Source organism: Micromys minutus, assembly GCF_963924665.1.
Source record: "Micromys minutus genome assembly, chromosome: 5".
Taxonomy (NCBI): domain Eukaryota; kingdom Metazoa; phylum Chordata; class Mammalia; order Rodentia; family Muridae; genus Micromys; species Micromys minutus.
Window position 1 is genome coordinate 27,260,649 of NC_137974.1, and position 27,605 is coordinate 27,288,253.

The following is a 27,605-nucleotide window of genomic DNA, read 5'->3' on the forward strand; positions in this document are numbered from 1 at the left end:
AATGGAGAATATGCCTCTATGACATTTAGAGCTATAAGGCATTTTCTCAATTAGTGATCAATAAGGGAAGGCCCAGCCTGTTGTGGTAAATATTAAAAAAGATCTGCTGCTACTGGTCCAGTGAGGTCTTACTCCACTCCAGTGTGGAGTTGTTCACCTGGGCTCTTTCTCTACCACTTGGGCCCTGACCACCCTCTCCCAGCTATCTCTCCTTTAGGCCACCACGCCGGAACCACTCACCTCAGCTGCTTCTCTACCAGTTGAGAACTTAGCTCCCATTCCCCACATCATGGTAAAATCATGACTCAATAATCAATAATTTAGCAATCAGATTTATATGTTAAATTCTCAATCCACGTTACATCCACACAATAAGCTTACAGCCAGCTGACAAAGATGTAAATTACCCACCTAGATAAAACAAATTGACTAATCAAAACCCTTAGAAATAATCTTATCTACCTATTGCCAATTAAGACCACCAGGACCACCTCATCCTTCGGCTCCATCTTGAATCTGTTTTTGCTCCGCCTCCTCCTCTCCTTCCTAGACTTTTCCCTGCCTACCCTTCCTTCTCATCCAATGATAGGTTCCACCCGTCTTGTTGTATAATGACATCATCCTACACCAGCCTATGATGTGTGGTATTATCCCTGGGTTGGTGGTCCTGGGTAAGACAGAGGCTGAGCCAAACTATAGAAGCAAGCCTGTAAGTAGTACTTCTCCATGGTCTCTGCCTCAGCTTCTGTCTCCAGGATCCTTCCCTGTTTGAGTTCCTGCCCTGACTTCCATCAGCAATGCTGTTTTAGATAGTACTTGAGAAGGCCATTAGCACGGTAGTGTTACTATTGCTGTGATGAAACACCATGGCCAAAGCAACTTGGGGAAGAAAGGGTTTGCCTTTCTTGTTCATCATCAAAGGAGGTCTGGGGATTCAAACAGGTCAGGAATCTGGAGACATGAACTGAGGCAGGAAGGGTGCTGTTTAATGGCTGTATCCTCAAGGCTTGCTTGGCCTGCAGGACCACTAGCCCTGGGGTGGACCTACCCACAATCAGCAGGGCCTTCCCTCTTCAATCACTAGGAAAATGCCTTATGGGCTTGCCTACAGCTTGATCTTGGGCAAGCATTTTCGAAATCAAGGCTTCCTTAGATGACTATAGCATGTGTCAAGTTGACATAAAAGTAGCCAGCACATGCTTCTTAGGTGTACATTCATGAAGCTTGAAGTTGGGGTACTGCTACGAATTTCTGTGTGAGTTTTTGCTGACTTCTTTCTTTCCTTTCTCCTTTCTTCCATCCTGTTATGTTGTTTTGCACAGTGATGTGTCTTTGCCTGATTTCCTGATTCTCATTGGGTATCAACAACCTCATTTTCTATGGACAGGATGTCTCTGGGTATAGATAAGTGGATGTGATAGTAATTTGGATATCACAAGGCTACAGTTTTTATTTAGCATTAAGAGTTTGAAGTAAAAAGCATAAAGATATATACAGTGAAGTTTTTTCCTGTTTTCTGCAATTGGAGACTCTACCCATTTAAAGATAGTTATTTAGGTGAAAGGTTAAGTTATAATAAGTTGTAAGTGCTTTGCCAGTGATGATTCCTATGCCTTTATCTTGCCAGTTACTACAACCCTTAATTTTTCATCAATATTTATAAGAAAATGTTTTATATTTGACTTATGATTATTCAATTTGTCCAATTTAAGTTCAGCTTAAAAAGAAATTAATAAAATAAGGATTTACAAAAATGATATAGATAGACCCAACTCCAAAAAGACATTTATCAGGAATAGAATATGCAAACTAAATTTTAGTTGGAAAAAAAGGTCATGAAAACCCAGAATAATTTTATGTGATCTATGAGCTTAATTTACATATTAAGCCTTTATCTGTGACACTGTCAGATTTATAATTTAGATTTTCTTGTAGCTACTTTATTTTTGTTCTAAATTTGGCCAGCTGTGTTTTACATATCTCCTGTCAAATGTGAATGTGGGACACCTGTGTATTGCTAGAACATATGATGCTAATTGGCTGTGTGATTTGAATGCCAAAGGAAAAAAAGAATCAAGCCTGTAACACCTGATGTCCTGTGATATCCCTCCACTCACTCCCCACTTACCATATGCCAGAAGTGAAGCACACCATATAATCACATTACAACCTCTCTTTCGAAGCTCTCACTAATAGCCCACCACCCTACTTTTATGAGGTAAGCATTATTAACAAAGATTTTGGCAATAAATTAGCACCTTGATTCCAGCCTTGAGTTACAGAAGCTTCACTCTCAGAAGAGAGGACTGCACACATAGAACCTACCTTAAAGGAGACTTAAGCATTTCGTTAGTTGAAATGGTTCTCGGGTGGCTTGCACTAGAAACCACCTTTTCACAAGGCCAAGTTAGAATGAGCCCCAGGTTGCTAATCTGCTGGTTTTAAGTAGTCCCTATGCAGTCATGAGCCTGTGTGTAGAGAAAGAGGGCTTGAGGAGATGCTGATGGACTCAGGCTGAGGCAACTCTCTCTGAAGGTGGAAGGACAGGAGAGTGAGTAAGGTGATGGTGGCCATTGGAAGGTGAGAAGGTAGAGACAAGTTTACCTTAGACTGCAGGAACATAACTGGTGGACACGTGGATTTCAGCCTAGTCAGAGAACTTGGATCAGTGCTTCTCAGCCTGTGGGTCTTGACCCCTTTGGGGGCTGAACAACCCTTTCACAGGAGTTGCCTAAGACCACTGGAAAACAGATATTTACATTAAGATTGGTAACGGCAGCATGATTATGTTAAGATATAGCAATGGAAATGATTTTATGGAACTGTATTAAGGGGTTGCAGTCTAAGGAAGGTTCAGATCTACAGAACTCAGCATCCATCTGAGTTACAATACAGTCAGTACTTGATCACCAGTCCTATAGGATAGTGTATGAATTTCTTTGGGACTGGTGACATTGGATGCCTAGTATTCCTTTTGTCTCAAGTGCAGACAAGGAGACTATAGTTTGTTTTGTTTGTTTGTTTTTTTAATGAGAATTTGAGTAAGGTAATATTTGTAAAGTGCTTCAGTATGCTGCCAGATGAAAAGAAAATCTCAACAGTAGGAAAAGTAGCTAGTTAAAGGACCAATTAGATAATACAAGAACTGAAAATTGCCATGCAGGCAGAAGACAAAGGACATTGAAGAGAGAATTTGACCTTGGGACAGGTTATGGGGTTTTGGAAGATGGACTACACTTCAGTTGGCAAAGGCTTATGTTAGGAAGGGAGCAGATTTGTTGTGCACCATGTACATGGGGCTTGGAGCAGTATTCTACCAGGACTGAGACTTTCGAATGACTACGGTGAGTTGGCTCAGAGAAGCAGCAAGCCCTAGGGCTGGAAACCTTTGACTTGGGGCTGATGCTCTCAGGTGAGTGTGGGATGGAGGTGGCGCAGTGCCTTGCAGAAGGAAAGTGTTCACTCCCAGCTGGTTCTCAAGTGTTGCCAGGCAATTTCCCCTCCATAAGTTTGCTTCATAAAAGCTCTTTTTTTTTGCATTGTTATGCTGTGCTTTTTAAAAGCAGCTACACGCTGTACTTTGGAGCACAGGATCCTTTTAGCAAGCATTTCAGCATTTAGTAAAAAAAAAAAAAAAAAAAAAAAGCAGGTGAGTTTTTAGCATGATTTGACTTTTGATGTAGAGTTCGATTTGAATAATACGTAAAACTGTCCCCCTCCTTGTGTCCATTGGACAAAGCCGTTACTGCTGCTGTGTAGGGTACCATATCCCAGGTTAATGTGGGCAAAGAGCCTTTAGCAGAACAGCCGACCCTTTCCCCTTGGCTTCCCGTTGCCCTGCTTTGCCAGCTCTCCGCTCTGCCCTCACTTGCTGTGGTAGGTTTAGCTCGTGCTCTGCCAACCATTGCTGGCAAAATATCAGCTTCCACGTTGCTGGCATTGCAGCCGTAGATAATCCTGGTCCCTCTGTGTCTCTTGGCACTTCCTCTGCCTCTCATGGGTTCCTAGGCCTGTTCTCTTGGGTTACAAAACTTAACCACTGCTCTTGGCCTGAGCTCTGAGCAAAGACCAAGCTCTTTTCTTTGAGACCCACAAAAACTTAAAAAACAAATAAACAAAACCAAAGCAAACAAAAAACCAGAAGCAGTGCATGGTGAAGTACACCTGGAATCTCAGGAGTCAGGAAGGTGAAGCAGAAGGATCTTCAATTTGAGCCCTACTTGGGCTATAGAATGAGATCTTGTCTCAAATCAACAGGAAAGGGACAGGCTGCTTTCTTTCTTCGTAAATAGGATGTAAAGCTGTATTTCTGATGACTATCAACATACTACTCATAAATGTGTGTATTTGTTGATAACTATGTTTACTATATTTCCTATTAGCTAAGCAATCTAAGCCAGACTTAGGAGGAGTCTATCTCATAATAAATTAGAAAGCAAGGTTTCACTGTACAAGATGCACTTAGAAGTCTGAGGGAGTCAGTCCTTAGAAGGGAGAACAAAACACTCATGGGAGGAAATGAAGGGACAAATAGAGGAGCAGGGATTGGAGAAAAGATCATCCAGAGACTGCCTCACCTGGGGATCCATCCCACATACAGCCACTAAACCCAAGCACTATTGCTGATGCCAAGTAGTGCTTACTGGTAAAAACCTGATATGGATGCCTCCTCAGAGGCTTCGCCAGAGCCATACTGATATAGAGGAGGATGCTTGCAACTAACCATTGGACTGTAAATGGAGACTCCCAATGAAGGAGCTAGAGAAAGGGGTCTGCAACCCCATGGGAAGAATAAAATGATCAACTAACCAAACCCACCACAGCTCCCAGGGTCTAAAACACCAACATGAGTTCAAATGGAGAGACCCATGGCTCCAGGTGCATATGGAGTAGAGGATCGCATAATCTGGCATCAATGGGAGGAGAGGCCTTTGGTCCAGTGTAGGGGAATGTCAAGGTGCTGAGGTAAAAGCGGGTGGTTGGGAGAAGAACCACCTTCATTGAGGTAATAAGAGGGAGGGGGGATGGAATTGAGGTTAGGGGATAACATTTGAAATGTAAATACAGAGAATATCCAATTTAAAAAAATGAACTTCAGGGAATGATAAAGAGAAAAAGTAAAAAACAAAATAACATCAACAAAAAGAAGGCTGAGGCAGGGGAATTGACATAAGTTCAAGACCAGTCTAGGCTATCTAGTGAATTTTAGTCAAGTGAGATCCTCTCTCAAAACATCCAAAAAAAAAAAAAAAAAAAAAAAAAAAAAAAAGCAGCAGGACTGACTAGCTGATCAAATTGTAACTGCTTTTTGATGGGCCCTTCACCCTTGAAACACAAATTTAGAAATATTTGCATCGCCCTAGTATTTAGTGGCTTTTAAAAAAGAATTTTGATCACTTTCTATATCATGAAAGTAGCCTTCAAGGACTTTTAGGACGGCATAATTTGGACCCTAGCATCTCTAGGGATTTTGGTGCACAGTGAGGAACACTGAGTTTTATTGGAAAATGCTTTTGTCTAATTACCTTTCTAGACTGAAGACTTGTGGAAAATATCCCTCTAACTAACATGGGCTGTGCTTGAGACAGTCTGGAATGAAACCCAGGTTTCCATGTGTCACAGGCATAGCCAGTGACAGTTTTGTGACCTTGCTTTATGAGACGCAGCTGTTTCCCCGTGTATCAGCTTCATCGGTGTGGCTCCTCTGTGTCTGCATGGAACTGACTGGCGCTGGTGTCTGCAGAACACCGGTGGGTTCAGCTGTGCGTCACTGCTTCAGTGGGTGCCCGTCTTCTGCATCACTTAGACTTGTGAGCATCTTGAAACAGGAGAGGAATTAAGGTTTCTAAGTCTCTGTGCCTAACTTGATTGATGCATACCATGTACTCCCCCGTAGGTTTTCTTACAACAGGCTGGTGCCTCCCTCTGCTACTTTATGCCCCAAGAAGAGTCTTGTATTGACTGGGGAGTAGGACTCTCAGTTGATACCTTGTGGGAGCTTTGGACTAGGCTTTGAAGGGCTCTCAAAGCAGATCCTTAAGTTCGGCTTCCCTCTCATAATTGCTTTGGAGGTTGAGCTTAGTCATCTGTCATGCATCCTTTTATTAGCCTCATCTCTATAAAAACTCTCATTTCAGGCAGACGTTTCTTGACCTTATCTATTCAGGAAGTATTGACAGAAAGGGCTGAATGTAATTTCCATGTCTAGTTTTACACCGAGGGATATGGATGAGGTGATTCCATCTCTCTGCCCTTCTGAAGTCAGCACACTTAGTGGTTTTCACTGAGCATGTTTTTGCTATTTTTTGATTCTTCAGGTAATAAATAGAATGCCAATAGGATAAGAGCCTAGATGGTGTAGTATACTTTAACTAGAATATAGACATTTGATAATGAATGGTTTGATGTAGAATAGAGAATAAATCTAGAACATAGTATCATTCATGCCAATGAGACTATGCACATTTTAAAATGTCTGAACATTTGTGTGTGTGTGTACATGCTTACATAGGTCAAAGGTGAGCCTCAGATGTTCCCCAGGCTTTGCTCACCTTTCAAACATTAGTTGTATTTTTGTCTGCATGATGTGTGCACATGCCATGCATGAGGAGCTCAGAGGACAACTTTGTGATGTCACTTCTCTCCCTTAAATGGGTCCCAGGCATTACGCCGAGGAGAGCAGGCTCACACGGCAAGTGGTTGTATCCATGGAAGCATCTCCCAGGCTCTGTCAACCTTGTTTTTAGAGAGGGGCCTTCCCCTTAGCTTCCTCTCACTGAGCATTAAGCTGGTTAGCCATCAGAGACCAGGCTCTCCTGTGGAGAAGCTGCCTGTGTGCACCCCCCCCCAAGTCCAGCTTTCTGCAATGGGCTGCTGGGGTCCTTTGAGGGAGATGTCTACTTTGTCGAAAAGGCCTCACTATGTAGCCTTGGCTAGCCTGGAATTTTCTATGTAGACCAGGCTGGACTTGAACTCACAGAGATCTGCCTGATATTGGGATTAGTAGATTTATTATCTGTTTTTTTTTCTTCTTCTTCTTTTTATGATTATCAGACTGTGGTCCTCCTACTTGAATGGTGAGCAGTGCTTTAGCAACAGAACCTTTCCCCCTAGACAGCATTTAAAAAGAACATTGCATTTTTAAACACACTGGGGAGGGTACCTATTAGAGACAGCTTCTCAAGAAGAAATTCACATAACATTAGTTTAAAAGTTTATCATTTAGTGCTATTTATAGTAGCACGTAATCTCTGAACATTTCAGGATTTCAAAGTTAAACCTCTTGATCATTATGTAGTTTCTCCCTGTTTCTTTTTTCCTCCAGCCCCTGGCGACCATCAGCCTGCATAGCCATTTTGGATGCTTTGGGAGTTCCCTTAACCTGTAGGATGCTTTCATATTTTGTGGCTTTTTAAAAAAGGGTGAACAGCAATCTTGAATGCTGACATTGCAGCTCGAGCATCCATCAGTCTGTGGACAAAGGAAGTGTTTCTGCATCTGTGTTTGTGTGTGTGTGTGTGTATGTGTATGTGGGTGTGTGTGTGCACCTCTAATTTTGTGGGATAACTGTGAAGGTGAGGGTATAGAAGTAAGTGTGGGCTTGGACTGAAGAAGAAAATAGTAGAGATCACAAAAGGAGAGGAGAGAGTCCTTGTGTAGACATAAAAACAGGCGTGGCTGTTTAACTTAGGCTCCCATTCATCCCCACAATTTGTATGTCTGGTAAAAGAAACAAGAAAACATTCTAATGTAACGAGAGAATATGCTACTGGTTAAGGGCTTCCAGAGGAGAGACCTTAGTGAAGTCTTGCCTCACCTCTGGCCTCGGATTTGAATGTTTTGTCAGCTTCATGCTGTGCTCACCTTCTGTGTTTAGGATGTAGAATGAAGACACAGCCCACATGATCGAGACACATACTTGGGGTTTCTACAAATTGGACAATAAAGGGGCAAGTTGTGGCACAATTGATATTTTTGGTCTAGCTGGATGTGAGAGCTGTTTCTGGACACCCCAACCCCCCCTAGGGGTGGGGTGCAGTGGAGGAGGGGCAGTGATCTTCTGGATTTGGGGAATCTTTGCCAGGAGCCAGTTTCTTAGTCATTTATTTACTCTTTAGTTCTTTGGACTTTATGGTCACTAAAGGTACTTTATATCATCGTCAAATTCTTTGAGTGTTTTTCATTCCTCAGGACTGCCTCACACTGTAGCATCCCACACTCCCTTCTGGAAACTTCCTCTCTTCCTCATGTTTCATAATCCTTTTCATGTTTTCATAACTGTTCTTCTTCTCAGGGTGCTAGATTTTCTTTCTTGCTTTTCTTTAACTGCCCTTAAAATATTGTTAATTGGGAATACTCCTTTCCTTCATCTTCCCTTCCCTCCCTTTCCTCTTTATCCCTCCTTCCCTTCCTCCCTCCCTTCCTCCCTCCCTCCCTCTCTCCCTCCGTCCCTGTCTGTCTGTCTGTCTGTCTGTACTGGAAAACCAATCCAAGGCTTTTGTGATGCTGTTCAAGTGCTTTCCTACTGATATATACCCTAGTGTTGTTGTTTCTTTTCTTCCTCTCCACTTTCATACTTTCCTTTGGAGATGGGGGTATTACTGTGTACCCCATCTGAGCTCTAGCTCCTGACCCTGCTTTTCCAAGTAGGCCCATCTGCAACATTTAGTTTAACCATTGCCAATTCATGCCTGATTCCTTAACCCAACTCCCTAAAAACAAACAAAACCTCCTATTTGAGAAGCTCTTATTTCAGATTTATTTTGTTTTTATGTGTAAGGTGTTTTTCACGTGTGTATGTTTGTGCACTGTGTATGTGCAATGCCCTCAGAAATTTGGAAGTAGGCACCAGCTCCTTGGAACTAGAGTTTCAGACGACTGAGAGCTTCCTGTTGGTCCTGGGAATCAAATTCCAAGACCTCCTAACCTCTGAGCCATCTCTCCAGCTCTCTTTATATTTTAAGATCAAATATTTTTCATGGGTTCTGAGGTTGATTTATTGCTATCTGGAGATCCTGCCCAGGGCATCTGAAGTTCAGCATCTCTAACCTTTTATGTTCCAACTTTGTGATGTTCTATGTTCTTTATCATAAGACCTTCATGATATCCCATTTCAAAGATGATTCTCCCGTTCTGACAGTCCCTTCTGTATACCTAGGAATTAGACCAGTCTGGATTCCGCTTTTTGATTGTAGCAAAACCCCAGAGGGGAGAGAAAGGGAAGAACGGAGTAAAAAGCATGAGGTTCACGGGCATCACAGGATTGACAACTATCCAGAACCTTGAGTGAGTGTATGTTGCTAGAATTGAGAAATAGTTTTCAGGCCTAGATTGAATTGAGAGCACTGGCAGGAAAACAAGGTTAATGATGAGGTTGAGGGTGTGGTTATAAAAACCCTTTGAGTTCCTAGAAAGGTGTAAGGAAGTGCCTAGAACTGTTTAGCCCAGCAATAGGATTTTCTAAGATGCTATGGGGTGTTGTTCCTCAGTCTTCCTGGAAGCCCATAATGGAGGTCTGAGGTCCCTCTGCTGAGGTCCGTGGGCCTGGCTTTCTGAGAGGGTAGTGAAGTTCAGTCACATTCACAGTGGAGCTGTCATTCCTTAGAACACTTTCAACAGTCACTTCATGCCTCTGCAAAGACAGCTAAACCCTTTAATCTCCCCCCAGTGTCTACAGGTAAGATGGTAAGCAGACTGAGAAAGCTACACAGCTACTCTCATAGGCTATTCTGCAAGAAAAAGGGAACATAATGTTTAAGGTGAAATGAAGAGTCTGGAGGGTGGAGCCAGATAACTGAAAAATTTCGGTCCCAGTGGAGAAACTTTCAGCATTTTAAGGGAGAGGTGGTTCCGATGTGCCTTTGGTTTCTCCACACCTTGACCTGGAGTGTGGAGGATGCTTAGAGTTAAGGTGTTCTCCACCAGGTGAAGCCTCCTACTCTTCCTGTTGTGTTTGCCTTCATCTGTCCCCATAGCAACACTGTAAACAGAAGGGAGCTAGTTAGATACCATTAATGTTTATCTTTGTTTGTTTGTTTTGGGGATGTCACCTTTGGCCCCAAAACTGTCTGCATTACACATATTTAAAGCAGGTTCCCATGGCACGAAGACTCCGAAGGCTCCTTTTCGTTCACAGGCAGTTGCACCTAGAGGAGCTATACTCAAAGGTTCTACTCCAGGAAGCACATTGACACAGCTTCATACACACCTGGAACCGACTCTGATGATATTCTAGATTTTGATCTTATCTTGATAAGAGATAAGGATTTGGGGGCTAAGGTCTGATGGGTGTACTGGACAGTTTTATGTTACTAGACCCAAGCTGAAGTTGTCTGAAAGGAGGGACCCTGAATTTAAGAAAAAGTCTCCATGAGATCTGCTTGTAGACAAGCCTGTATGGCGTGTTTATAATAATGATTGGGGCTGGTGGTCATGGGTGCAGTAAGGAAGCAGGCTGAGCAAGCCAGTAAGCAGTACCCCTCCATGGCCTCGGCTTAAATTGTTGCCTTCAGGTTCTCCCCCTGTTTGAGTTCCTGTCTTGATTTCCTTCAGTGATGGACCATGTGTATGAATGCATAAGCCATATAAAGTTTTTCCTCCCCTAACTTGCTTTTGCTCATGGTATTTCATGATAGCAGTAGTAAAACTAAGATAGGGAGGAAAGGCATTTGCAAGGCTGGCAACTTGAATTTGATCCTAGAACCAAATTCTGAAAATTGTTCTCTGGTTTCTTCTACCTATGTGCTGGCTGGCATTTATTCATAACTACATATATGCACAAATCCCAAATGTACACACTAAGCAACTAAGTTTAATAAATAGAATTTGGAGGGCTTGAGAGAGTGTGTGAATTTTTTATATGAAGTTTGAATCACTCGTGTCCAAACAATGAAATGCTGGTACCAATATTCCACTGTGGCCTGTGGTTTTATTTATGTCCCTGTGTAGTCTTCACTGAACAGGGCTGGTCTCTGTAACAGCAGAGTCCTGTGGAAATGATGGAACGAGACTTTCAAAGCCAGGATGTGCAGCTCCCACTTTGTCCCCTCTCTCTTGGGTCACTGGCTCTATTAGCCAGTCTTCTGGAAACATCTGTTTGCCCTGATTGGTCAACCACATAAGTGAGTTACCTCAGGAAGAGCCCCAACACCAGGACAGGTTTTGCATGACTGCAACCTGAGCTGAGGTCTCAGAGCTCGATGAGGGGTCCCCCAAGTCAGAACCATCTAGTCAAGGCTGTCCCCACATCCCACAGTCTTCAAAATGATGGGAAGCCATTGCCTTTGTCTTTATGCAGCTGTTTTGGGATTGTCTGCTTTATAGCCTTACAAGAGCAATAGAGGTCCTGCAGTGAGCCAGTACAACTGGAGAACTTTGGAGATCTTTCTGGCTTTTCATCCTGGTTTCTTAGTGCACACCACTATCACTAATGATTAGCTGGGGCTGGGGGTGGGGAGTATGAAAATCTCAACCTTTATATGTTTTCTGTAGTGTTTGCCTGTCTTTCCCTTCACAGAAACATTGTGAGAGTTTGAGTACCATTAGAGTTTATTATCATTGTTATTATTTTGGTTTACTTTTAGGAAGTTACCTTTGCGTAAGCACCGAATATGTAGGGATCATTTGTGTATAAATCGTGTTTTTTTTGAAAGGGTGTCTTTTGTTGAGATATAGAATTTGTGTGAAGAACCAGGGGGTTTGGACACCCTTCTCCTTGCAAACACAGTTGCCTGTCCTTCGTAATGCCTTGCAGATCTGTATGCTGCTCACTGGATGGATAAAGAAAATGGGGCCAGAAGGCATAACTAATCTTTCTAAAGCTAGTCCTGGCTCCCAGGCCAATTAGATGAGATTGATTTCCATTTATGCTTTTTTTGTTGTCGTTATTGTTTTACTTTTCTTTTTTTCTTGGTAGTTTCTAGTGAAAATGATTCTACCCAGTAAAGGCTAAATGCTCTCTTTCTATTATGCTGAGCTGGGTGTGGCTGCTTGATGCTGGAACAGACATGAAATTTTTATTTTATAATTTTGTATATCCCCCGAGGCAATGCTCTGCTTGGATCCTTTGAAACTGCAGGAAATAAATTACCAGTGGGCTCCAGTCCAGGACGCATGATGGAAGTTACAGTTCTGATTGGAGTAGACTGCATTTCCAGTGCATAGGCCATGTGTGGGTTTATATACAGCGTTTGTCTAAGCCTTTTAAATAGCATTCTGCTTTGTGGCTGATGAAAAGGTTTTACTCAAGGCTAAGATGCGATCACACCACTTTTGTATTTTTCCTTGAACTTTGTTCCCCACGGAGTAGAGTCACTTTCGATTTGAAGAGGTTTCTCTCTAAATACTTAGATGGGCTTTGAGGAATGTGTGGCTTCTCCTTTATCAACTTGAACATTTCACTCAACAGGTAAGTGCTGTTATGTTTTTGTAAAATATGTAGGGTGTTTTTACTCTTAGTTTCTTAAGATTTTTCTGTTTGATTTTTTTTTCTGTCTGTCTTTCTGTCTGTCTGTCTCAGGCACCGTGATTGAGGCATTGTGTTTTCTAGGCAAGCATTTTTCCACTATGCTACATTCTCAGCTGATAATTTTATATCAATTTAAAAATTCAGAGCCAAATTACGCAGATATGGAGATGCTTAATAATTTATTGTCCCTTTTTTCTCCCTCACATGTGAGATTTGTTTCCTGTTGGATGTGGGCTATTGGCCTAATGAGACATTTTTATTGTCTGCTCTTCTGAGAGTGGGTATTAAAATTGTTAATTTATGTTTTCAAATAATCAGAGTATAGCATTCAGAAATTGTAAAATTACTAGTGAAGATATCAATGTGTTCCTACTTGAATTTTGCCAACACCTTGTGTGTGTGTGTGTGTGTATACATGTTTGTGCATGTTTGTACATGGCTATGTGCGCATGTGTGTATGCATGTGCATGGAGGTCAGAGGTCAATTTTGGGTGTCTTCCTCAGTCTCTCTCTTCATTTTTAATTTCCCTTACCTCTTGTACAGAATGTCTATTTAAAATTAAATGATCCTCTTTAGGCTGTTCAACTTTTTATTTAGAAATTTCTGTTATCTTTGGGGCCAACCTATTGCAAGTGATGCAAACGTTTCAGTTCCTGACTAGCTAGCTGACGATTTCTTTGTCCGGGAGCATCCTGGAACAGCCTTCCTCTTCTACAGAGAGTTGTTGACTTCTAGTGTCCTTCGATTCATTGTGAGTGAGTGTTGCTTTTCTCTGGGTGCACTTTCTCCTGCATTTTCCTCAAGTCCCCTAGACTCTGAGGAAATGCCTATACGTCCTCTCATTCTTTCGGGTATCCCTCTTACCTTGCATAACACCCCGACTTTGCCGCCTGTGCATAGAAAGTACTTCCTTCTCCAAGTGGCAGGTAGTCTTTTTAGTCTGTGGACTCGGCTTGGGAAGGAGGTGGGGTGTGGCTCCAGGGAGGCCCATACCACAGAGGCAGTGTTGCCAGCCAACCTAAGTGGACAAGCATGTGCCAGCATGCAAGCAAGACATTCCCCTACCCACAACTCCCAGCGAAGCAAAAGCGGAGTCCACACGGAGTCAACCAGGAACTCAGCCACATAAAATACTTTTTTTCTTTTTCGAGTGCTGTAAAGGGGCGATGCCAAAGCTAATCCTGGTAACCAAATGTGTGCGGTTGCAATGCAGCACCCCGAAAATAGAATACATCGTGGTCTCTGGTAGCAGGCATAGCACAGTGGCGAACATTGGTTTGTAAGTGGAGGATTGGGGCTTTGAAACTAGATAGGAGGTCAAGCTTGGAGGTGGGGGATAGGTTTTCAGTGTTTTGAAGGCAGCTCTTCAGACAGGTGCAGGGAATGAGTAATATGCCACGCCCCAATGGTACGGCTCAGCCAATAAGCACCAGGCTTCTCCTTGGTCGCATAGCATGGTCTCTGTGCCTGTCACGAGCTGGATCAGCAACCAAACCCAGATTCCAGGTGTGGTATTCCACAGCCACAGCCGTTCTGTAATTTGTAATCATAGAAACAGAACGTTCCTCCCCTTATTTCTTCCCTGCCAACAGTTTCTGGGTGGGTGAATGTCAGTAGCTGGAGTTATTTTTAAAGAGGTGAAGCTTGTCGTGCGAAGCCGGGAAGAGGGCGTTTGTTTGCAGAGCAGAGCTGACATCAAAGTGTAGATTACTGCTCACTGGCTAGGCGCTTGTCCTATAACAGGTAATGTTTAACGTGCCTGTCACAAAGATCACAGAAACAGTGTATGCTCGGGCATAAGACAGCACCACCTTTTTATGCTCTGGAAGACTGAAAGGCTATGTACGTGCTCACGGACTTTTTTTTTTTTTTTTTTAATTTCTCTCTTTCGAATATACTTATGTGGCTGTTCTTGCCACCGCCTCTTTTGCTGACTATAATTGGACTTTGAAGTTGTGAACTTGTATCATAAAAATTGGTAACCTTTGTCTGAGAGCAAGCTCGGCTAAGCAATCACTTTCCAATTCTTTTCACAGGATAACATAAACGTTTTTTTGAAAGCTTGTGAACAGATTGGATTGAAAGAAGCCCAGCTTTTTCATCCCGGGGATCTACAGGACTTATCAAACCGAGTCACCGTCAAGTAAGTTTCATCGGTGTGTTTTACATGTGTAACAAACATACCATATCTAAATGCTATAAATAGGTATATATTATATATTTAAATATATTATATATATATTTAAATGGAAGGCTTGCAGCTTAAGGAAAAATAATTGCTGAGAATTTTTGTGCTGATGGAACTATCTTTCCTCTCTCTGCCTTTCTTGAATCTCATTCTAAAATAGACTCTTAGAAAAAAATTGGCTCCAGGACTGAGAGTGTGTAATTGATACGGTGTCAGGATCTTGCTGCAAATCTCTATACTGACCAGAGCGGCCGTTTATATTTTAATGTTTTCCAGCGAGGTCATGCTTGGTTGCTATTGGTGACGCTGTTCATTTTAATTCTGAAGTGAATTTAGAGGCTATTGCTGTAACTTAAAGGTTAAAGCAGATCAGTTTGCAGTCGTTTTTTAGGTAGTTGGGAATGGGAAAGGACAGGAACAACTGGTGAGAGCCACCTTGGTCATATCTGGTGGACTGTCTTGCCTAGAGCCAACAGCCTTGTCAGTGGTTGTCTTTAGAGTAAGGAACTTTTTCCACGGTCTTAGTATTTTGGGCCAGGAGGTAAAAGTGGAGATGAACCCATGTTTGTGGGCATTCTGCTGGAGTTGAGGGGACATTAGTGTCCATGAGTGAGTGTGTGGTTTCAGAAAAATTCTTTTAAGCTGTGACAGGATTTTTTTTTCCCCCTACAAGTCTAATCTACATCCAGGAAATCAGTAATAAAATTATGTTGCTAAGTCAATGTGACATGGACCTTATGTAATTTTGAAATGATGCTAACCTCCTTATCTGAACCTAATTAACATGTTTCCAAGTGAGGAAATGTGTTTTGTTCTACTTGGAGACTTAGTGAAAATGGCAAACTTTGTGCTTTAGATAGTGATTTGTGTGTTTCCTGCCCCCGTAGTATGACTTCGGTCATTATCAACATCAACCGGGAAATCTCACACAGGGCCACTGCTTCACGGAGAAAAATGATGCTGTGGATATTTTGATAGTCCTCACTGTCCCCTAACAGTCCAGTCTGAAAATCTCAGGCAGCATTAGTTGCTTTAACATCAATAGTAAATATTTCTAAGGAACAATGTGTTCCGCACTGGCCCACCTCTTTCTGTGAGGTGTCCCCCTACCTCCGCAACAATGATATCTGCCTGGAATGGAATCTGTCCACATTTCGGGTGAATTTGAAAGTTACAATCTGAAGTTCTGTTACTGAAACTACTTTTACTATATTTAAAATCCTTATAATATCCATTAAAAATGAAAAAAAAAAAAAAACTACTTAATTCCCCCCCCTACTCATTACATCCTTTCCTAGGACCTATCTGGGTAAAGAAACTCCAGCCTTTGAAATATTCTTTCCCTTAAGCTGGTGATGTGAATTAAGGCCAAGCGTGTTCTCCTCTCCAGTCATAGCTCTTTGAACCTCGGCAGCCTACACTTGAGGAGGCTTAGGGAGCGGGTGAAAATGTCTGTTGGCCCCTAATTTCAAGAGTGTTGCATCCAGGGCCTGCCTGGAGCTGCTTTTCAGGAGTGGTTGGGTCTAAAGTGTGGACAAGAAATCAGTATCCCGGCTCAGCCTTCAGTAAAATTAAATTACTGACAAAGTGAAACCAGGATTGTGCGAAGCCGGCAGAACAACTTGTTTGAGTGGAAACCACAAGCCTGTCACAGCAAGGTGTGCCTCGCTCTCTGGGTCGGGGTGAGGGAGCTGCTCTCAGTCCATTTAAAGACTTCACATGCTTGAGTGTGGCTGGGCCTCAGAGGGTGAGCTCTGCGTCCGCCGCAGTGAAAGTCTCGGCACCTCTCAGACAAGACTGAGGATCACCGGCAAATGACTTCCCTTGTGCTGTTCATCACAAGGAACGGGCTTAACGGAAGACGGATGATTGCTTAGTGAAGAGCAGTGTGGTTGTTGGTTTTAGTTTGGGTTGTTATGTAATACACAGACTCCTGTAGGTCGACTCTTGACCTGTCATTATTGGAGATGAAAGGACTTGGCATCGATTAGATTGGTGGTTCTCTTGGGGAGGTAGTTTTTCCTCCCTGGGGACATTTGGCAATGTGTGGAGACATTTTTTCATTGTGTGTGAGGTGCCTATCCAGTAGGTTAGGGTGACACTAAGTGCCCTGTAGCCCATAGGAAAGACTCAACAGGGGAGGAGTTTTCTATTCCAGGTCGTAATAATGCTAGAGTTCAGAAATTCCAATGTAGACATAGTAGACCCTCTTTGCAAGTCAGAAAGCTATGGGGAAACGAAGGGCTGCCTGGGCAGGCTTGCGACACCTCTGTGATGTCACGGCATGCCTTCTATCATCTAACAGTTACACTTGTGTGTTAGTTTAGGATTCTCAATCCAGTGGCACAGCTCCTGGTGAGTTGTCTGAGAGCGTCAGCGTGTGTAATATTCCGAGATGGTTTTACTCATCTGCAAACATTTGATTTGGCAAAAAAAAAAAAAAAAAAAAAAAAAAAAGTAGCAAGCGACAATGATCATTCGAAGTGTGGCTGTCTCACGGCACGGAGATGTAGGCTGTTCTCGCTGCACGTGGTGTACCCAGAGAAGACAGTTGCAGTTAGTATTTTCTCTTTTGGGAAGGGAACATGTTTAGTATGTGGGTGGAGGAGGATATACAGTGGCTACGCCAAGAGAGAGAGAGAGAGAGAGAGAGAGAGAGAAGCCTTCTTGAAAGTGAGCAGCGAGGGCAGACACGGTTCAGGAGCTGATGGCACTGAGTGGTTGTAGGAACCCAGAGCCGAGGACGTTGCTTTTCGGCAGTGTGTGCCTTAAAATTGGATTTGCAATGCATTTCCACCAGAACTAGAGCACATGCTTCTGTAACGGCCCACACTAGTATCCGATCGATCAAGTTTCCTCGGGGGCTTTGCTTCCCTGGAAGGAGGTGTTGGATGGTTTTCACATCGCATTTGAATGATTCTACTCATTTAGGTATTGTGTCTTATTCACAAGTCAGTAGGATCCATTTATATTTGTTTTTCTGCCCAAAGGGTTAATAAATAAACTTAGGATTCAATCTCCACGGGTAGCAGATAGGGGCTAATCCACTATGTGTCTTTGTAACCTTTCCGCGGAGATCTCTGCATGGAACTGAACATACATAATCTATGGGGGATGAACAACGAGGTACCCATACCCAGTGACCACAGAACACCGAGAGCACCCCAAAAACACATGTGAAGGTCTTCATGATGATATCAGGTCAGAATGACTGATTACGTTAGAAATGAACTCATTGGAGAAGTCCTAGATCCTGTCTTACAGGGCTCTGAGTTGGTGGCAGGGTCAGGTTCAGCATTAAAAAACTTTGTATGTTTAACAACTCCTGGTTTAAAAACTAAAGCTCGTATTTAAAGCATTACTTAAAACAATTTCTTTTTCTCTTTAGAGTGAGCATTCAGGTGTCTGTGAACATAGAAACTTGTGAATTTGAGCGTGTGTGTGTGTGTGTGTGTGTGTGTGTGTGTGTGTGTGTGTGTATGCAGGTGCATTTACCCATACATGCACATGTGGGGTCCAGAGGTCGATACTGGTGTCTTCTATTAGTTTCTCTTGGAGCTTTTGAGACAGGGTCTCTTACTGTCCTGAAACGTGCCAAGTGGGCTAGTCGGGATGGCAGGGAGACCCCAGCACTGCCTACTTGGCCCAGGGCTGGGGTTTAATGTGCAGGGCATTGTGCCTGGCTTTTATGTGCATGCTGGTGATTTCGAATCAGTTCCTCAGGCTTTTCCTAGGAAATACTTTCCTGACTAGTGAGCCCTCTCCCCGAGCTACTGGAAACAAGGTCTCTCAAAACATTTTAAGTTACAGATTTGAGCGGGCTGTAAATGTGTTTGTTCCCTCCACCCCCTCCGCACCGCAGTCTGGATTTTAACACTTCTTCAGATGCATTCTGCTCATAACAAAACCACAGAATGGCAGTGATTTTGAGCACAACACTTCAGTAAGGAAATTATCTTCTAGGGTGGATTTAGTGCTGCTTTTATTTAGGTCAGTAACACTTTAGTATGAAATGTAATTTTTAAACATTGCTGTTTTTCTGGGTTTTCTCATGTATTACCTTCAGGGTACAGATAATCAAGTTTTTTTTTATTTTTTTTTCCTGGCCGTAAACACTTGCTAGTTGCCAAAGAAACAGTGATTGGAAGTATTAATGTCTGTTCATCATGAAACTTGTGGCGAGCTCAAAATGATAGTCCAGGTATTCAGATCTATGGCTTCAGAGGCCAGCTTGACTTTTGTCACAGCGCTGTGAAATCATTAAGGCTCCCAGATGGCTCTCTAGGCAAACAGTCTGTCAAAGGGGTTCTGACTGTGTCTAAGTGTATGTGTATTTATGTGTAGCTTGTTTTTCCAGGTAGGTAAAATTCATGAGTAATTTTTATACTACGATTATTTGTCTTACATTTTTATAAATGTTTGCACGTGTGTCTCTGTGATTATCTATGTCATGTGTGTGGGTGTTCTCCTAGGCCAGGAGAGGGTCTTGGATCCTCTGGAGCCAGAGGTACAACCTCTGAGTACCTTGATCTTCATGGAGCCATCTCTCCAGCCACCGTTAGTTTTATTTTCTGAAACTTAAGCCTGGTTTTCGATTATTATTTTGCAACTCTGTCTTTTAAGTGATTATTTCCCATCTCCGTTCTTTTTATTTATCTAAAGCAAGCTTAGCTTCTATCCAAACTTGGATCTGCCCCTTAAGCACGAGGACCTCCACCTGTCACTGCATGTTACTATTTGAAGTGTTCTCCTTCCTGTCAACTCTAGAGGAGCAGGCAGAAACGACGTTCAGGGAATAGTGACTTACTGGGTTGGGGACATTAAGTCTTCTGAGAGGTCTGTGGCCCTGGTGGAGGCCATCAGGTGAAGTTGGTGACTGCTCCTTACTTCCCCCTGCTTGGGGCATGAGAGGCAGGTCTGACGTTAAGTCCTAGCAGAACAGAGTCTGTATTTGTCCCTGATCTTCGCCCTTTCATCTGTTTCTCAGAGTCAAAAGTTTCTGTTTCTTCTTCCTTCTCTTTCTCTACTGCAAATCTCAAACCAGGCCACTGGGCCTGACTCTGCTTGGTCAGCGGGCTATGACCTCACACTCGGGTTTGACCAGGGTCTTTACCATCACAGGCAACCTCACCTCTAGTCACACTTCAAAGAGTCTCACTCCATGGCTGATCTGATCAGCTGTTGACACCAGTGAGGCCATGGGGGGTTTGCCAGATCGTTGCTTCCCCTGTCAGAGAGCAACTGTTTCACAGCAAGGCCTGAGACAGGTACTTTGCTGAAAGACATTCATTGGTCTTTCAAATCATTGTCCATAGGGCCCCTTGTGCTCAACCAATCTCCCTTTACAAAGTACATGCCCGGCACATCTGAAGTCTCCCCAGCTGTTTACTTAGTCATTTCTTTTAGATTTATGTTATGCAATTGAGTTATGTTGCTCACAAGTGTGTTTATGAACCAGATGAGCCTGGAGCCAGTAGAGTTCAGAGAGGGGGGTGCTGGGTCCCCTGAAACTGGGATTATAGATGGCTATGAACTTATCACGTGAGTGCTGGCAACTGAACTCAGGTTTTCTGCAAAGGTGACGAGTGCGGAGCCATCTTTCCAGCTCCTCCCAGCTGGCGTGAACTAGCAGCATGAAGTGTGGTTTTCTCTCATAGCTTCTTGCTATCTTCTGGCCTGTTTTAACTGATCATCTGTGTGAGGGTAAAAATATGTATGCCCGAGTTTATCTCCGAGTCAAAAAGGCACTTCATTGGGGAAGAGGAAGTTTCATTTTATAGAGGTAATTTACGTGTTTATATTAAAACATTGATACAGAAATTTCTGACCGGTACCTAAATCCACAGGGAAGATGGGGTTTGCTTGAGGATCTAACAGACTGTCCTATAAATTCATGGTTAGAACGTACCATGTAGTTAAATCCACAGGTGGTAGGGGATATAAGTCAGTGCAGCTCAGAGTCCTTGCTGAGCATGCACAAAGTTCTAGGTTCAAATCCCCGTCAGCTGGGGATGGTGAGATGTATGGCTATAAACCCAGGGAGGTGAAGACAGGAGATGTGCCAGTGTTTGGCTGTCATCCCAGTGTAAGGAAAGTGGAGGCAGGGGATCAGAATCCAAGGTCGTCTTTAGTTACATGATGAGAAGAAGGCTAGCCTGAGCTACAAGATGTCCTGTCCTTCTGACACCCAGCAAGGGAAGAACAGATACACTCACCAGCTTCTTTGATATTTAAAAAAAAATAAGTACAATAATTTCAATTTTTTAATCAAGGAACTCTTCTAACTAGAGGGGGCATAGAGTTTTCCATTTGGGATCTTTATTCACTTATGTGAAAACTTTCTCAAAAATCACGAAACTCTTTAAAAACAAGGAACATATATTATTCCTTTTATCTTCTGCTACCCAGTGGAAATGTTGATATGAAAATTGTATTTTAATTATAATCACATCCTGGGTCCTTCAAGATCACACTCCAAAGGAGGGGGGGAAGTTGATTTTTCCATTGCCCAGTTTTTCTTTATTCTCATCAGATGCAAAGCTGACCCAGCAAAGCAGTTACTGAACTGGTTTCAAACACCTTTGACTTATCATGTAGGGTAATGATACGGTCCATTACAACACATTCTCAAACTGCACAGCATTGAAAAGAGGCAAGCTTATCACTCACTTGCCAAGAGGAAGCAAAGCAAAGTGGGAACTTTGAACCATGAGTCTTTCAAAGCAGTTGGTGGAAGTTTTAGTAAATCCTTCAGTTGCCCTAAATAAATGCATGCTTACATCTGGTGCGAATATAATTACATATTTACATTTGTGTGTTCACAAGAACTATTAGAAACATGGCACAACCATGTGCATATAGTATGATTATTTACCATTCTCTGTCTGGTGAAACTGGAAATGCACATTGAACATTTTTGGGTGGAAGATGAAGCTCAAGAAGCAGGAAGGCTGAAATGTGGGTGCTTTAGTACTTAGAAGGGGGAACAAGATACTCAAGGGAGGAAATATGGAAACAAAGTGTGGAGCAGAGACTGAAGGAAAGGCCATTCAGAGACTGCCTCACCTGGGAATCCATCCCTTATACAGAAACCAAATACAAACACTATTGGAGATGCCAAAAAGTGATTGCTGACCAGAGCCTGATATAGCTGTCTCCTGAGAGGCTCTGCCAGAGCCTGACAAATACAGAGGTGATGCTCGCAGCCAACCACTGGACTGAGCATGGGGTCCTCAATGGAGAAGCTAGAGAAAGGACTGAAGGAGATGAAGAGATTTGCAACCCCATAGGAAGAACAACAGTATCAACCAACCAGACCCCCAGAGTTCCCAGGAATTAAACTACCAACCAAAGTGTACACACATCTCCAGCACATATGTAGCTGGATGGCCTTGTTGGACATCAATGGGAGGACAGGCCTTCGGGCCTGGGAAGGCTTGATACCCCAGTGTAGGGGGATGCCAGGGTGGGGAGGTGGGAGTGGGTGGGTGGGAAGCACCCTCACTGAAGCAGGGCTAGGGAGAATGGGATAGCAGGTTTCTGAAGGGGAAACTGGAAAAGAGGATAACATTTGAAATGTAAACAAAAAAAAAAATCCATTAAAAAAGATTTTCAGGGTGGAAAATCCAGTGGTTCTGTAGGATGGGAAATTGTCTGTGAAGCTCAAGGGCAAAGAATAGTTTTGAAAGCAGGTGCTTCTGGTGGAGGTAAATTCTGATAAAGTCACAAATGTAACTTTAACGAGACATTGCACCAATAATTGCAATAAGCCTTCCTCTCAAGGCTGGAAGCACGGAAGCTTCCTGTCTGGGTTTGCCTTAGCAGTGTGTAGCATTAAAGATAAGGATGCCTCTCTCTCTAGCCATGGTGACAGGGACACAATCCAAAGCCATCTGGAGACTTAAATTCTAAGAAAATCAACCATCCCATTGTAGTTTGTTTGACCTGTTTCCACGAGACCTCTGGATGAGTTTTGATCACTTTTTCTCTGGGATCCAGTAATAAAATTCAATCGAGGAGTGTCACTTGCTGTGGCCAAAAGCCTCTTTGAGGATTTTCGGTGTTTCCTAAGTTGGCCTAACAGTTGTGTATCGTGGTAAATACTCTCAGGCAGGGGTTTCTACCTGCTTTAGCTTATTCAGTTCCCAGATAAAAGGCATACAACTTTTATATTTATAATATAATATATTATAATAATAAATATATGTTTTATATATATTAATAAATATATAATATAACAATAATAAATAATGCTAGACAGCACTGGAGCTGGGTAGATGTCTGCCCTCTAAGCTATTAGTATCTACTTCCTTATCAATAACCTTGAGTTATGACTTGCCATCTTGTGCCTGGGCAACTCTTAACTCCAACTGGGCAGCCTTCATGGCCATGTTTTCATGACTACCCCATAGCATCTTCTCCTCTCTCCCTTGTGGTTCTCCTTAGACCCCAAGCCTGGGGACTGAAGCTCTGCCTACCTCTCTTCTGCCCAGCTATAAGATGTAGGCATCTTTATTCAACCAGTAATTCTAAACTAAGGAGCATGGTTACATAGCATCACTTGGTGTTCATTAGGACAACAGGACCAGTGTTAATATCACAATACACAGAAGCAGACCTAACCTCAACACTTGTATTTTTGGTGGCCTCAGCCATGTCACTTTTCTTCTTATCTCTGTAAGTGTACTGTTGTGACAAATGGTAATTTATTGCTTCCTTTGTACCATGCTGTATGCTAAATTCTGAAACCAGATCACTAAGAATGACAGATGTAATTGCTGTTTGCCTGAAATCTAGAAGGTACTATGGCTTGGATGGCATCCTGCTTCCTGAGAGTGTTGGGCTGCTTAAAGGAAATCAGCATGTACGTGTGCAGTGCCCAGCTTTTAGCAAGTGCCCAATAAATACTAAATTGTTACTGTGAACATTTGCCCAATGTAGTTGGCCTTTTTTTTTAGATCCTGTGGAAAAATACATGCACCTTCCAGAGAGAAAGTCAGCTCTGGCTATTTAAATTGCGATTGTCAGTTACTGGGGCCTTTCTTTTTCTGAATTTAGGCGATCTGAGATTCACTCTTTCTACTGGGGACAAATGGTTGACGAGGTGTGGTTTAAAAACATTTTATGTTTATTCCTAATTCTGTGTATAGATAAGTGAGTCTGGGTGCCTGCAGCAGCCTAGGTGTTGAATCCTCCTGGAGTTTCCGGTGTCTGTGAGCCACCCCGTGTGGGTGATAGAGAACTGGGTGCTGATGCATTCCAGGACCAGGGCATACTTTTTCCAGACCCTTAAATAAAAACATTAGCAAAGAATCTCTGATCAACCAACTTAATGTAATGACTGGAGTGAAGGGTCTGCTGTTGTCACTTCTGTCCCATTGCATGTGGGACCGAGTGGTTGTGTTTGTCAACGTTTTAAAAAAAAATTCAGGTTTCCACTATATTTCCTGAAAATGGTCAAGATTTGAATTTGAATCCCCATTTTAAGAGCAAACCAGAAATACCTCCACAAATTCAGAGGATGCCATCGCAGCCCATTCCAACCCAAGCCTTTGAATTACTTATTGGTCCATTTCTAATGCTGCCTTCTCTCCCTTTCATTCTTGTGAAGTGTCATGTTACAGAGAGACGATACACACAGATGAGGTCAGAAGATGTTCTTAGAAAGGATGCTAGAGGGCTCACATTCTTTCTCTTCTTGGAAGAGCTGTTCATGATCTTGACTGAGCTCAAGAGTGCATTTCAAGGCAGTTGTCCACTGAGAATAAACTTAACTGCTCCCCTGGGCTGGGTCACTCTGTCCTATCAAAAATGTAAAAAGCCTTGGCTATATGATCAGAAGTGGCTTTTTTACTCATAGACATCAATAATTTAAAGAACAAGTATGGAGGCTCAGTTTTACTTTCATACAATGCGAAACTAAAAAAAAACATAGGAAATGTGGTTGTCTATTATGTTTTTAAAAATATATTACAAGCTGGTAGGTTTTTTTTTTTTTCTTTAAGTACCTGGCCACCAAATAATAAACAGAATAGATGTAGAAGCTGTTGGATGATTACCATTCGTTTGCCTCTGGAGAGTTAAGGCTAAAGATTCATTTAAGAGTTCAGGGAAAATTTCCTGGTATAGTTTCTGGCATTCTGAGTGAGACTGGTGACTGAAGGCTTCGTCCTTCATTTCTCAGACACATACGCCTTTCCTGTGCCTCTCCCAAAGAGGATGGATGATTTCTAAGTCCCCAGCAAACATGCACACTGTCCCATGCAAACAGTGCCAGCATCACGGAAGCCTATCTGTCCTATAAACCCAAGTGGCATGCACTAATATTCTCAAATGTGATTGGTACAGTTTTTTTCATGTTGTCTGAAAAGCATATGGAAGATGTACTCTGAAGGGACACAGCTAAGATTAGCCAGCTTTTCCGAAGCTTTAAAGGAAGGTAGGAATTAGGGAGCCCGAGAGACGCACCTGCTTTGAATTTAAGCACTGTTTTCAGCTTCAACTTAGTTTACTTAAGGTTTGCTCTGTGGGCTCAGAATAGTTTGGGGGACACATCCCTGAACAGAATATCCAGAACCAGGGTTTTTGCTGTTCGATCTCACTGCAACAGTATTGACAGTTGATAGCCCCAAATGCTTCTGCCTTGTCTTCTCTCTCCTCAGTTTACTGAGATGTGGAAATTCTCCTGCAAGGACTGCTATTCCTTGTGCCTATTGCTAGGCTTTCTTTGCTTCATCTTGGAGGGAAAATTCTAAAAAAGTGTATTTACTTACAAATGTTATCAGTAGCTCATACCACAGATTTCTGTGACTCTGAAGAGCCCAGATTGGTGAATTTACTTTTCCAAAGGGCCGTGGTCTGTGTCTGGGAGGAGACAGTCAGTGTCTTAGTTTGTGGTCTGTGGCTGTTAGGAGGCACCATGATCATGGCGATTCCTATCAAAGAAAGCATTTATTAGGGCTGGCTTACAGGGTCAGAGGTTTAGTCTGTTATCAGCATGGAGGGCAACGTGGCAGACATGGTGCTGGAGTTCTACATTCAGATCTGCAGACAGCAGGAAGAGAGCCACTGGGCTTGGTTTAGGCTTTTGAAAACCTTAAAGCCTACCTCCCCAGTGGATTATTTCCCTCCAGCCTCCATACCTCCTAATCCTTTCAAATAGTGCCATTCTCTGGTGACCAAGCAGTCAAATCTATGAGCTTATTTATGGGGGCCATTCTCATTCAAACCACCACAGACAGTATGAGTGACACCATCCTTAGCTGTAGTCATAGTATGTGGTATCCCAGATTACTGAGAAAGAAATAGAATGTCCCTTTGTCTTTATGTAAATGGGAGAGAGTCTTAACTGCTTTGTTGAAGACCCTGATACCATGGCTTTAGCTGTATGTAGAGTGGACAGAAGTAGTGGTTTTGTTGGCTTGCAGGGCTGGGATGGGTTTGTGGTGAGGTATAGGTGAAGGTACTCACTGAGTCCTCACCTGTGACTGGTACCTTTTAAACAGCACCTAATGAATACATACCATTTATCATCTATAGATTCCAGCCCATGGATAGAGAAGGAAAACAACTTACCTTGTACCTTGAACAAAGAAGAGGGAAAGCTACATTATTTTTGTTTTGGGGTGTTAAGGAGCCTTGTTATGATTCATAGCTGTCCACTCTAAGGCAAAGCTGGATTAGAGTGAGGTGTAGCAACAAGATTAGGAAGTCACTGTGTTCAAGCATCCCGAGCACCTGGGAAATGTTTCTATCACTCACCCAGGTTTAGACGCATTAGATGAGGGTGATCAGACTCTGTCAGGTGGCTCACTGCTTACTCTAAATGAGACAAAGCCCAGCCAGTCATTGTCCCCTTTGCTTCAGATGCCTGAAGTGAACTGAAGCAGAGAGAAGGCAGACCTCTTCAGGACCATGACCTTGGGCAAATAATCAAAGTTTGGGCTTTCAGTCACAGGATGTCTCCTGTTGTGTTGCTGAAACAGACTTAAATAGCATTGGAACTGGACTTCTAATTTGTTTTCTGGTGCTGTGCCCCTAACGTTGTCAAAAGTCTATTTTTAACCATACCAGCTTTATTCTAACTTGAATTTGTAAACTTGATTGACACTCCCACACTCCACGCCTGCCAAATACCTGTGTGTTCTGGTCTTCAGTTCCTCTTCCTGCTTTGTTTTAAACTTCCTTCAAGTGGAAACATTAAAATGTGTCATCAAACTCAAGATCATTGATCTTTATGATTTTTCTAGTTGTAGGAATGTTAAGTGGCCACCCATGCGTTTTAGACTTGGTGAACTATAGTTGAGAAATAACCCAGTATTTGAATTTTATTGATAGATCTACATAAATGCCTTTGTAAATTTATGGATTTTGAACAGGTATTTATGGATGTTCTATCGTATTTGTCATGATAATGGGGTAGGCCTGTTATAAGGTGCGGGTTATAAAACTTTACTAATCTAAATTGCTAGAGACCACACTGCCACACTTTGACCTTTGTAGACTGGCATGGAACTTGTCTAAAAATAGATCTAATAAATACCTTTTGTTTAGATAGTTCCTTGTTTATCTGTTTCCCCACTCTATGTTGCTTAGTTTTTGAAAAACAAGAAAAAAAAACTACAGTTCTTTTTATCTTTCACTTCAAGCTAACTGACCTCTGAATAAGGAAATTCAAAACAAGATATTACATTTGCCAACACGTAGGTCTATGGAAATGTATACAAAGCTACGATTGCTAAATTGAAACTAATGTAAAGCCCAAATTTTACAGAGAAGATAAGTTGGTTTCATTACCTCTTTTACTGGATTAAAGAAGAAAAAGCTCCTACAATAGGCTGCCTCTAAGTCTCTATCCCTGTAGGCATTGGAGTTTGAAACAGGTGGTCACCAGAGAGCATCAAGTGCAACAATAAATAGCACAGTCTAATTCCAGTAAGATGAGACTGCTG

General features: G+C 42.5%; 1 protein-coding gene across 8 annotated transcripts in view; it reads left to right on the forward strand.

Moving 5' to 3' along the window:
* LMO7 (LIM domain 7) overlaps window positions 1-27,605 on the forward strand; it is a 111,292-nt gene that overhangs the window by 1,911 nt on the left and 81,776 nt on the right. For 7 of the 8 annotated variants that reach the window (XM_080916988.1, XM_080916980.1, XM_080916975.1 and 4 more), the window contains one exon: window positions 14,504-14,610. The gene's annotated coding sequence lies outside the window, so the exon portion shown is untranslated. Of the gene's footprint in view, window positions 1-14,273; window positions 14,310-14,503; window positions 14,611-27,605 lie in introns of those variants that run through there. The other variant, XM_080916987.1, reaches the window with a different exon arrangement.